This window comes from Salmo trutta, chromosome 24, assembly GCF_901001165.1.
Source record: "Salmo trutta chromosome 24, fSalTru1.1, whole genome shotgun sequence".
NCBI lineage: Eukaryota > Metazoa > Chordata > Actinopteri > Salmoniformes > Salmonidae > Salmo > Salmo trutta.
In genome coordinates this window covers 33,245,534-33,257,389 of record NC_042980.1, presented here as the reverse complement: position 1 = coordinate 33,257,389, position 11,856 = coordinate 33,245,534, and the positions used below count along the sequence as shown (strand labels likewise).

Sequence of the window (11,856 nt, the reverse complement as noted above, 5' to 3'; positions counted from 1 at the left end):
TCTGAGATGAAGAGCAGAGAGAACAGTCCACCTACGCAGCCCTGTACACTCTACCTGTCTCAGTCTCAATGGAGACAACACACACAGCACCTACACTCTCTCATACACTCCTCTGTCTCAAGTAAATACACACACATATAAATGTGCACACATATGTGCACATACACAAAAACTCACAACTCCTTTGTTTTCAGTTTCAATGGACATTCCATTACATGTATACCGTTGCCTACGCGTCTCTCTCTCTCTCTCTCTCTCTCTCTCTCTCTCTCTCTCTCTCTCTCTCAACCCTAGGACACAATGCACACATACACACACATTCTCAATACACACTCACCTGAATAGACTGCTAAGATCACAACACACACACACACTCCCTTCTCATTAGCCCTGATTCCCCCTGAGTGACATCTTTAACAAAAGGATGCAGGGCTGCCGCCATGGCAACCATGCCTCCTTCATCTCTATGCAGCACCTCAGACTGTTTAGAGGACATAGTAAGTGATCTCTCTCCCTCTCTCTCTCTCTGCCTCTCTCTCCCTCCCTCTAGCTATCTCTCCCTCTCTCTCCCTCACTCCCTCTAGGTATCTCTCCCTCTACCTCTGTCTCTCTCTCCCTCCACCTCGGTCTTCCTCTACCCCTCTCTCTTTCCCTCTTTATCTTGTTATCATTCTATCCATCTCCCCTTCCATTTTAACCGTCGTCTTCTCCATTTCCTCCTCCCTCTCTCTTTATGTCTATTTGGTTATCTCTCCATCCCTTTCTTTCAAGTGCTATTGCTCTCCCTCATCTCCTTCTCTCTCCCTCATCTCCTTCTTTCTCCCTCATCTCCTTCTCTCTTCCTCATCTCCTTCTCTCATCTCCTTCTCTCTCCCTCATCTCCTTCTCTCTTCCCTCATCTCCTTCTCCTTCTCTCTCCCCTCATCTCCTTCTCTCTTCCCTCATCTCCTTCTCTCTCCCTCATCTCCTTCTCTCATCTCCTTCTCCTTCTCTCATCTCCTTCTCCTTATCTCTTCCCTCATCTCCTTCTTTCATCTCCTTCTCCTTCTCTCTCCCTCATCTCCTTCTCTCATCTCCTTCTCCTTCTCTCTTCCCTCATCTCCTTCTCCTTATCTCTTCCCTCATCTCCTTCTTTCATCTCCTTCTCCTTCTCTCTCCCTCATCTCCTTCTCTCATCTCCTTCTCCTTCTCTCTTCCCTCATCTCCTTCTCTCTTCCCTCATCTCCTTCTCTCATCTCCTTCTCTCTCCCTCATCTCCTTCTCTCTTCCCTCATCTCCTTCTCCTTCTCTCTCCCTCATCTCCTTCTCTCATCTCCTTCTCCTTCTCTCTTCCCTCATCTCCTTCTCCTTATCTCTTCCCTCATCTCCTTCTTTCATCTCCTTCTCCTTCTCTCTCCCTCATCTCCTTCTCTCATCTCCTTCTCCTTCTCTCTTCCCTCATCTCCTTCTCTCTTCCCTCATCTCCTTCTCCTTATCTCTTCCCTCATCTCCTTCTTTCATCTCCTTCTCCTTCTCTCTCCCCTCATCTCCTTCTCTCATCTCCTTCTCCTTATCTCTTCCCTCATCTCCTTCTCTCTGCCTACTGTTTACAGGTCCTCTCTTATATTCCTGGGTCTGTAGCAGAGATTCTACTTTCCAGTCAGTGGTTACTGTAAGACAGTGTATGTACTGTATGTGTGTGTGTGTGTGTGTGTGTGTGTGTGTGTGTGTGTGTGTGTGTGTGTGTGTGTGTGTGTGTGTGTGTGTGTGTGTGTGTGTGTGTGTGTGTGTGTGTGTGTGTGTGTGTGTGTGCATATGCGTGTGTGGATGTGAGGGTTACAAGAGTCTCTCATATCTAGGCCACAGGAGTCCACAGCAACCAGTGTGTCTTGTGTCGTAGCAAATCAGCTGCACATTGCCCCCCCCCCTAGTCTGAGGAGAGAGTAGAGGCTAAGAATAGACCACCATGGAAGAGGTGTCTTTTCACCCTCTGCCTCCTCTCCTATTCCTCCTCCACTCCTGCCATCATAGTTTGTGGTGTATTGTAAGTCACCCAATTAGGGTCAGATTCTGTCTTTACTTCCCCCATCTCCTTCGCTGAGCTAAGCCCAACAACAACTCTCGTTCCTGCATAGGCAAAATGTCCCGAATGCAAATCAAATCAAGGTTTATTTGTCATGTGCGCTGAATACAACAGGTGTAGAACTTACAGTGAAATGCTTACTTAAAGGCTCTAACCAATAGTGTAAAAAAGGTATTAGGTGAACAATAGGTAGGTAAAAAAATAAAACAACAGTAAAAAGACAGGCTATATACAGTAGCGAGGCTACATACAGACACCGGTTAGTCAGGCTGATTGAGGTAGTATGTACATGTAGATATGGTTAAAGTGACTATACATATATGATAAACAGAATAGCAGTAGCGTAAAAGAGGGGTTGGCGAGTGGTGGGTGGCGGGACACAATGCAGATAGCCCGGTTAGCCAATGTGCGGGAGCACTGGTTGGTTGGGCCAATTGAGGTAGATTGTACAATTGAGGTAGTATTGAGGTAGTATGTACAATTGAGGTAGTATTGAGGTAGTATGTACATGCAGCCCTGGTCCTGGATGTGTCAATTGGTTGGGGAAAAGAGGGACTGGAGAGCGGATGTTGTGCTCTACTGCTTGTATGTACAGTTGAAGTCGGAAGTTTACATACACCTTAGCCAAATACATTTAAACTCAGTTTTTCACAATTCCTGAGATCTAATCCTTGTAAAAATGGTAGGCCTCCTTGCTCACACACATTTTTTAAGTTCTACCCACACATTTTCAAGGCCAAGGCTTTGAAATGGCACTCCAATACCTTGACCCTGTTGTCCTTAAGCCATTTTGCCACAGCTTTGGAAGTATGCGTGGGGTCGTTGTCCATTTGGAAGACCCATTTGCGACCAAGCTTTAACTTCCTGACTGATGTCTTGAGATGTTGCTTCAATATATACACATAATTTTCCTCCCTCATGATGCCATCTATTTTGTGAAGTGCATCAGTCCCTCCTGCAGCAAAGCACCCCCACAACATGATTCTGCCACCCCCGTGCTTCACGGTTGGGATGGTGTTGTTCGGCTTGCAAGCCTCCCCCTTTTTCCTCCAAACATAACGATGGCCAAACAGTTCTATTTTTGTTTCATCAGACCAGATGCCATTTCTCCCAAAAGTACGATCTTTGTCCCCATGTGCTGTTGCAAACTGTAGTCTGGCTTTTTTATGGCGGTTTTGGAGCAGTGGCTCCTTCCTTCCTTTAAGGTTATGTCAATATAGGACTCGTTTTACTGTGGATATAGATAGTTTGTACCTGTTTCCTCTAGCATCTTCACAAGGTCCTTTGCTGTTGATCTGGGATTGATTTGCACTTTTTGCACCAAAGTACATTCATCTTTAAGAGACAGAACGCGTCTCCTTCCTGAGTGATATGATGGCTGCATGGTCCCATGGTGTTTCTACTTGCATACTATTGTTTGTACAGATGAACGTGGTACCTTTCTCCCAAGGATTAACCAGACTTGTGGAGGTCTACAATTTTTTTTCTGGGGTCTTGGCTGATTTCTTTTGATTTTCCCATGATGTCAAGCAAAGAGGCACTGAGTTTGAAGGTAGGCCTTGAAATACATCCACAAGTACACCTCCAATTGACTCAAATGATGTAAATTTGCCTATCAGAAGCTTCTAAAGCCATGACATCATTTTCTGGAATTTTCCAAGCTGTTTAAAGACACAGTCGACTTAATGTATGTAAACTTGAAAGGCCGTTCACCAAGGAAGAAGCCATAGCACATGGGGACAATGACTGTACTTTTTAGAGAATTCTCTGGTCCTCTTGGTCTGATGAAACAAAAATAGAACTGTTTGGCCATAATGACCATCGTTATGTTTGGAGGAAAAAGGGGGAGGCTTGCAAGCCGAACAACACCATCCCAACCGTGAAGCACGGGGGTGGCAGAATCATGTTGTGGGGGTGCTTTGTTGCAGGAGGGACTGGTACACTTCACAAAACAGATGGCAATTTGATGAAGGAAAATTATGTGGATATATTGAAACAACATCTCAAGACATCAGTCAGGAAGTTAAAGCTCAGTCGCAAATGGGTCTTCCAAATGGACAAATGACCCCAAGCATACTTCCAAAGTTGTGGCAAAATGGCTTAAGGACAGCAAAGTCAAGGTATTTGAGTGGCCATCACAAAGCCCTGACCTCAATCCCATAGGAAATGTGTGGGTAGAACTGAAAAAGCGCGTACGAGCAAGGAGGCCCACAAACCTGACTCAGTTACACCAGCTCTGTCAGGCGGAATGGGCCAAAATTCACCCAACTTATTGTGGGAAGCTTGTGGAAGGCTACCCAAAACATTTGACCAAAGTTAAACAATTTAAAGGCAATGCTACCAGATGCCAATTGAGTGTATGTAAACTTCTGACCCACTGGGAATGTAATGAAAGAAATAAAAGCTGAAATAAATAATTCTCTCGACTATTATTCTGACATTTCACATTCTTGAAATAAAGTGGTGATCCTAACTGACCTAAGACAGAGACTTTTTACAAGGATTAAATGTCAGGAATTGTGAAAAACTGAGTTTAAATGTATTTGGCTAAGGTGTATGTAAACTTCCGACTTCAACTGTATGTGATCATTTGTGTGTGTCTGCTTCTTTAGACAGGTTTGGTGCTGACAGACAGCTTACACAACTCTGCACATATACAACACAATTACACATACATATTGTATGTGCCCATGCATGCTGAACACATACACACACACAGGCCAAGACGTGCAGAAAATATTTTTGTGTGTGTGTGTGTGTGTGTGTGTGTGTATGTGTGTGTGTGTGTGTGTGTGTGTGTGTGTGTGTGTGTGTGTGTGTGTGTGTGTGCTTGCATGTGTGTGTGTGTGTGTGTGTGGTATTCTCCAACTCTCCGTCTGTCTCCTCTGTGTTTCTGTGCTGTCTGTGTCCTCCTCTTCTCCATGAATACTAATGTAATTCAAACCCCTGAGATCACCCCTCCCTCCATACCTCCTCTATCCTCTCCCTCTCTCCATTTCTTCCTTTCCCTCCTCTCTCTCTTTTCCTCACTCCCTCTATCACTTCTTTCCCCTTCTGTCCATCCCTCCCTCCCTTCACATGATAAAACCCTTTCCTCTTACTCCATCATCCCTCCCTCTATCACTCTCTACTCTTCTCTCCTCTATCACTCTCTCCTCTCCTCTCCCCTATCACTCTCTACTCTTCTCTCCCCTATCACTCTCTCCTCTCCTCTATCACTCTCTCCTCTATCACTCTCACCTCTCCTCTATCACTCTCACCTCTCCTCTATCACTCTCACCTCTCCTCTATCACTCTCTACTCTTCTCTCCTCTATCACTCTCTACTCTTCTCTCCTCTATCACTCTCTACTCTTCTCTCCCCTATCACTCTCTCCTCTCCTCTATCACTCTCTCCTCTATCACTCTCACTCTCTACTCTTCTCTCCTCTATCACTCTCTACTCTTCTCTCCTCTATCACTCTCTCCTCTCCTCTATCACTCTCTCCTCTCCTCTATCACTCTCTCCTCTATCACTCTCACCTCTCCTCTATCACTCTCTCCTCTTCTCTCCTCTATCACTCTCTACTCTTCTCTCCTCTATCACTCTCTCCTCTTCTCTCCCCTATCACTCTCTCCTCTCCTCTATCACTCTCTCCTCTATCACTCTCACCTCTCCTCTATCACTCTCTCCTCTCCTCTATCACTCTCTACTCTTCTCCATCACTCTCTCCTCTTCTCTATCACTCTCTCCTCTCCTCTATCACTCTCTCCTCTCCTCTATCACTCTCTCCTCTATCACCCTCTCCTCTATCACTCTCTCCTCTATCACCCTCTCCTCTATCACCCTCTCCTCTATCACTCTCTCCTGTATCACTCTCTCCTCTCCTCTATCACTCTCTCCTCTATCACCCTCTCCTCTATCACCCTCTCCTCTATCACTCTCTCCTGTATCACTCTCTCCTCTCCTCTATCACCCTCTCCTCTATCACCCTCTCCTCTATCACTCTCTCCTGTATCACTCTCTCCTCTCCTCTATCACTCTCTCCTCTATCACTCCCTCCTCTCCTCTATCACTCTCCCCTCTCCTCTATCACTCTCCTCTATCACTCTCTCCTCTATCACTCTCTCCTCTATCACTTTCACCTCTCCCCTATCACTCTCCCCTCTCCTCTATCACGCTCTCCTCTACTCTATTACTCTCTCCTCTATCACTCTCTCCTCCATCACTCTCTCCTCTATCACTCTCTCTTCTATCATTCTCACCTCTCCTCTATCACTCTCTCCTCTCCTCTATCACTCCTCTATCCTCCCCTCTCCTCTCCTCTCCTCCCCTTCCATCCCTTCTTTCTTATACCTCTCTCAGAGCTGAGTCTCCTCAAGGAGAGACACAAACCATGTCAAAACAGCTTCCACACCTACTTACAGCTGTATCCATCAGGTGTGTGTGTGTGTGTGTACGTGTGTGAGATTATTGTTTCTTCTCTCTACAGCCCCTCCAATGAACCATCCAGCACCCCAGTCGTATACACTCCTTAACCCAAACACGTTTCGACATCCGCAACATTATTCAGTTATTATTCACTTGTAATTGCACATCCTTTAAAAAAATATATTTTAAAACCACAAATGCAATAAATGAAAAGGGAGCAGGGGGTTATGTTCCTTGTAGAGTAGAACCACTGCTGACTGGGCATTCTGGAACTTTACTGCTTCAATCTGGAAATAAAATCTCTGTGACTGCCAACAGGAGCCTCTGTTTTCTGTGTGTGTGTGTGTGTGTGTGTGTGTGTGTGTGTGTGTGTGTGTGTGTGTGTGTGTGTGTGTGTGTGTGTGTGTGTGTGTGTGTGTGTGTGTGTGTGTGTATGTGTGTGTGTGTGTGTGTGTGAACACATACTCAAAATGTTCCTTAGAGAGAGAGGAGAGAAGAGCAGAGGGGAGTGGATTAGAGAAGACTTCATTCAATGTGCGCTTTTTAACTGGTTGATTTAATTGAATCCATTTGAGACAACTAATTTATTCCTTCATTAATTAAGACCACATTTAGATTATTAGGAATTTGTCTTTCCATCTCTGATGTCCAATATCCCACAATGGGCACTTCCTCAAAGAAAGAAAGATTCCTGTTGCCGTGGAAATGATGGATTGAGAGAGATAGAGAGAGAGAGAGAGAGAGAGAGAGAGAGAGAGAGAGAGAGAGAGAGAGAAAGAAAATATATATATATATGTGTCTCGGTCTGTGTTCTCTACTGATTCAGAAGGGAGAGGAGTGGCTGGGGGAATCAACAGGCTACACTGCCACAGCCACAGCACGACCACACACATTCTCAAGACTATTACAACCCCTACTGGGGAGCAGGGGAGAGACATGCTGGTGTTTACACAGCCACAGCACGACCACACACATTCTCAAGACTATTACAACCACTACTGGGGAGCAGGGGGAGACATGCTGGTGTTTACACAGCCACAGCACGACCACACACATTCTCAAGACTATTACAACCACTACTGGGGAGCAGGGGGGAGACATGCTGGTGTTTACACAGCCACAGCACAACCACACACATTCTCAAGACTATTACAACCCCTACTGGGGAGCAGGGGAGAGACATGCTGGTGTTTACACAAACACTGACAGATTGCAAACACACACAAAGCAAGATACACACCTGGCAGTGTGTGTGGACTCTTTGAAGAATGTCTTTATCTCTCTGTCTCTGTCTCGCTGTATCGTGCACACACACGCATGCAAACACCCACACAAAGCAAGATGCACTCTTGGTAACGTGTGTGTGTGGATGCTTTGAAGAGATGGAGAGCAAAGAATGTGTTTATCTGTCTCTCTGTATCATACACACGCACACGCACACACGCACACACACGTGCACACACACACACACACACACACGCACGCACGCACACACGCACACACACACACACACACACACACACACACGCACACACACACACGCACACACAAAATGTCTACTGGAACACTGGGTTTCATCATATTTTTTCCCTGTGTTTTTCTTTCTTTTTCTCCTGAGGGGAGGGAGGGGAGGGGGAGAAAGGGGTGTCTCGTTCCCTCTCTTTTGTTGCCGCTTGTGAAAGAGAGCACATATCCATACAGACCCCTCTCTCCCTCAACCTCTCACTCCCTCTCGCTCTTTCACACACACACACACAATCAGACACACAGACACACAAACACACACACACACGTACACAAAGATAGACACCAGGGCAGCATCAAAGCATTGGGGTATCACTTCAGCCACACTGCCTGCTCGGTCTGAGTCTGTTTCCCTGTTGAACCCTCCTACTGGCCTCCACTTGGTACAGTCCAGGCATTCCTGCCAACTTGCCAAGTAGCTTTCACACATGGAGGGGAAGCTTGTCTCAAGCAATTGCTGACAAGCTACAAACAAGACATGCTTCCCTCTCTCTCTCTCTCTCTCTCTCTGTCTCTCCCTCTCTCTCTCTTCCTTTCTTTCCTTGTCCCCCTCCCTCCTCCTCCTAATCTCCCACCTACCCACACATACTCCTTACCCCATCTGACCTCTCTCTCTCTCTCTCTGAGAATGTGGGGGACCACTAGACATGTATTAAATAATCAGCTGTTCTTGGGTGTTCTCTACTCTGCTCCCCTAACTCTCATAAGTGCACACTGGAAACCGTAAGGTCATCTAAACAGTGATGTATGTATTTACAGTATATTAACAAGACAGCGTACCGTTTAGTGAACCCAAACTGTATATCCTTACATTTCAATCCAACATGAGTGTATCTATGGTATCTACATAACATCACTATGATGATAATTACCATCATTATCGTCATCCTCAGCAGAAGCAGCAGGTCCCCATTGATGAGGATGATGATGATGATGATCAATGCCATATCGAGTATGCCAATCCAGCTGTTGATAATGATAATGTTAAAGATACTGTATACATCAAGCGGTGACTGGGACTTGGCTGTTGTATTTTGATAGGGTGTTGCACAGCATTTAGGAAGTAACCTAATAGAAGATGGGGATAAATAATGTCCTATGCTGGGTTCATAAAGTACTGTACTCAGCGCCACCTGTCGTGGACAGTGTCGACCCTATAGGCCGAACCCTAACCCAGTGTTCTGTGCCACCTGTCGTGGACAGTGTCGACCCTATACTTAAAAAAAAGAGCCCTACACTTAAAAGCCATACCTACATTTATTTTTCTTCAGTGTCTTTATGGTTCCTATAAAGGTGATGTAAGCATGTGTACAGTATGTATGAATTGGTGGACTTTCAAAATGATGATGTTCATATTCGATTTATTCCATGACAGAATGCATCCAAAACAAGTGCAGGTTGATACAGTCAAAGAAACGGAATGAAGAATAGTCAAAACTATCATCAAATCAAGTCAAATGTTATTGGTCAAATACACACGGTTAGCAGATTTATTGTGAGTGTAGTGAAATGCTTGTGCTTCTAGTTCCGACAGTGCAGCAATATCTAACAAGTAATCTAACGATTCCAAAACAACTACATAATGCACACAAATCTAAGTAAAGGAATGGAATAAGAATATATACATATAAATATATGGATGAGCAATGACAGAGCGGCATAGGCAAGATGCAATAGATGGTATAAAACAGAGTATATACATAAGATGAGTATTGCAAGGTAAACATTATTAAAGTGGCATTATTAAAGTGACTAGTGATCCATTTATTAAAGTGGACAATGATTTCAAGTCTGTATGTAGGCAGCAGCCTCTCTGTGTTAGTGATGGCTGTTTAACAGTCTGATGGCCTTGAGATAGAAGCTGTTTTTCAGTCTCTAGGTCCCAGCTTTGATGCACCTGTACTGACCTCACCTTCTGGATGGTAACGGAGTGAAAAGGCAGTGATTCGGGTGGTTGTTGTCCTTTATGATATTTTTGGTCTTTCTGTGACATCGTGTGCTGTAGGTGTACTGGAGGGCAGGAAGTTTGACCCTGGTGATGCGTTGTGCAGACCGCACCACACTCTGGAGAGCCTTGCGGTTGTGGGCGGGGCATTTGCCGTACCAGACGGCGATACAGCCCGACAAGATGCTCTCAACTGTGCATCTGTAAAAGTTTGTGAGGGTTTTAGATGACAATCACAAATTTTTCAGCCTCCTGAGGTTGAAGAGGCACTGTTGCGCCTTCTTCAGAACACTGTCTGTGTGGGTGGACCATTTCAGTTTGTCCGTGATGTGTATGCCAAGGAACTTAACTTTCCACCTTCTCCACTGCTGTCCCATTGATGTGTATACGGGGGTGCTCCCTCTGATGTTTCCTGAAGTCCACGATCATCTCCTTTGTTTTGTTGATGTTGAGTGAGAGGTTGTTTTCCTGACACCACACTCCGAGTGCCCTCACCTCTTCCCCACAGGCTGTATCGTCGTAACCTTCAGCCCCTCGGACAGCTTTGATGGTGGGCGGGGCTTCCAGCTCAAAGAGGATGTCCAGGATAAGCACGCAGCCAATGAGTTTAGCCTGTCTGTTGGAATCCACCTGGGCAAGCCCCTCCCACCCAACAGCCAGATCAAAGCTGTTGTGTGAAGGATACTGGAGGACTGTCTCCTCTACACATGCTGCTTATGCGCTAAATTAAAAATAAAGATTGGTGCCTTTAAACTGATTAACAAGTGTGGTATTAAATGCTTTAACCTAGGTTGCTTAATTGGTCAACTGATTAAATCAAACTCATCTGCAGTCTTTCAGTTTCTGACAAATTCCGGTATTTGGTGTAGTTCCCTAGTCTTGTATGGTAACTACTGGGTTGAGGCTCATTATTCAGTTCTATACTCTCCCCACCCAGATGTGCTGTGACCTGTATGCAGTCTCACTGAAGGGTATGGGGTGGCTTGAAGCCTTGGACCCCTCTCCCAGAGGCGGCTTTGGTTTGGGTAAACCGGAGGGGCCCGTACCCTGCCACTCAAAGCCCTCCGCCTCCATACAGCGGGAGGAAATGGACCTGTGTAGGAGAAGACTTACCATAGGCAAGGTCGCACAGTGCTTCAGCACTAAATTATTCGAGTTTAGGATTTTAGCAACTGTTCAGTGATATCAAAATGTACCTCAGTGACCTGTGGCTGCTTGGTAAGAAGCATCGGTTCTAACTCCCATGTGGTGGTTGGAATTGGGAGCACCCTTGTTTTGGCGGAAAGCACTTAATTCCACGGCAGAGGCGCACTAGGGACATGGTCAGAACGCTTGGAGTTCATCTGGGATGGCAGTTCCAGAGCACAGCTAAGGGAGAGCTTACGCTTTTTGCAGTGTTCAAGTGTTTGGTTTAACATCTGCCAAGGGTAGGTATATTTGAGCATGTATAGGCTCTGAAGTAGCTGTGCTTTTTGTTGAAGGGTTTGGGTCCTGTACCCATCCTGCTCTGCTATTGTCCTCCATGTTTCTCTTCTCCCACACAGACTGGTAGGAAGGCTGTTCACCCCACGGTCAAAGAGGAAATGGGTACTCTCTGGCCAGGCTCGGCTATCCGGAAGAACAGATCTGGATCTCATGGAGCTAAAACCCGCACCTCCGTTCAGAAAATCCTATTTGGCACAGCGTTTGAAGCCTAAACAGGTGTTAATCACACAAACCAACAGTTTTTAAAGGCACTGGTTAAAAATATGCAATAGAATGCAATACATTCAAAGTTGCTAAAGGGGAAAAAGTAAGCATGCAAACTTAACGGACATTACATTAGACCCCTTACAATGAGCCTAACCTTCATGGCTACAGACCAATAAGAAAAGAGATGATTATTCAAGGTTACATTTCAATCCCGCATTGTTAC

At 45.5% G+C, this 11,856-nt stretch overlaps 1 protein-coding gene across 1 annotated transcript in view; it reads right to left on the bottom strand.

The window, feature by feature from the left end:
- LOC115161144 (B-cell CLL/lymphoma 9 protein) overlaps positions 1 to 10,183 on the bottom strand; it is a 50,645-nt gene extending 40,462 nt beyond the window's left edge. The window contains exon 1 of the mRNA XM_029711908.1: positions 9,909 to 10,183. The gene's annotated coding sequence lies outside the window, so the exon portion shown is untranslated. The remainder of the gene's footprint in view (positions 1 to 9,908) is intronic.
- Positions 10,184 to 11,856: the final 1,673 nt, after the last annotated feature.